Source organism: Lithobates pipiens, unplaced genomic scaffold (genome assembly GCF_037356315.1).
Source record: "Lithobates pipiens isolate NorthernLeopardFrog02 unplaced genomic scaffold, aLitPip1_a1.2 Scaffold_28, whole genome shotgun sequence".
In the NCBI taxonomy this organism is placed as follows: Eukaryota; Metazoa; Chordata; class Amphibia; order Anura; family Ranidae; genus Lithobates; species Lithobates pipiens.
The window spans coordinates 39134720-39135594 of NW_027507789.1; the positions used below are offsets into that span (position 1 = coordinate 39134720).

Here is an 875-nt window from a genome sequence, read left to right on the forward strand (position 1 = left end):
CTGAGAAGTGCCTGGTTGCTGAGTTGGGAAGGACATTGAGGAATTCACGCTTTTTCCAGTACTATTAAGGAGACAGAAAACGTTCCAGGTACTGAGGAAAAAGGTTCCTGTTCACCCTTAGTTACAACTTGTACACGTTCATAGGATTGTTTCAAATTTTGAGTCAACATGCTGACTGCCATGATCTCTGGCTAGAGGTCTGTTCAGCCTTGAAGTACCCAGCTGCGAGTGGATACTCTCTGGGTGGAATTATAGACTTTGATAGATCTGCACTCGTGCCCTCTGTTGCCATGAGAGACTGTGTTATTGGATGTTATCACTGCAAAATAAAACCTTTCAAAAGGACTTTATTTGTGTCAGCATTCAAGTTGTTGGGTTTCAACCCTGGGAACCCCTAGATGTGGAAGAACAAGCCAAGCGGAGGTAACCGGTAAGCCCAGTAAGTTAAGGCCGCCCTACAAAGGGTTATGGCCACTACATAGTTACAGCTACAGTTACATAGTCCTCGCTTCGCTAGAACATATACTAAAATTGGAACGATACAGAGATGATTAGCATGGCCCCTGTGCAAGGATGACACACAAATTCATGAAGTGTTCCATAAAGAAAAAAAAAGAGAAAGCAAAAAAAATAAAAAATAAAGTCCCACAGATTAATGATCGCTCTACATTTCTGGAAAACACAGTTGATATTGGATTTATACTGTGGGACTTTTTTTTTTCTTTTTTAATAAGGGACTGTTTTTACTTTTTCAAAGTGTATGCGTGTTTTGTTATTTGCTACTCAATTTTATTTGTGAATGATTGACCAAGGTATTATGTATTCCTTACTCATTCATGTAAGGCTGGATATCTGGGGGACCTCCAGATTTTAGT

The 875-nt window shown here is 39.9% G+C and overlaps 1 non-coding gene across 1 annotated transcript; it reads left to right on the forward strand.

The window, feature by feature from the left end:
• The first annotated feature begins 501 nt into the window (after positions 1-501).
• On the forward strand, positions 502-608 carry LOC143937607 (U6 spliceosomal RNA). Its single transcript, XR_013263700.1, has one exon. It is a non-coding gene; the product is annotated as a U6 spliceosomal RNA (small nuclear RNA).
• Positions 609-875: the final 267 nt, after the last annotated feature.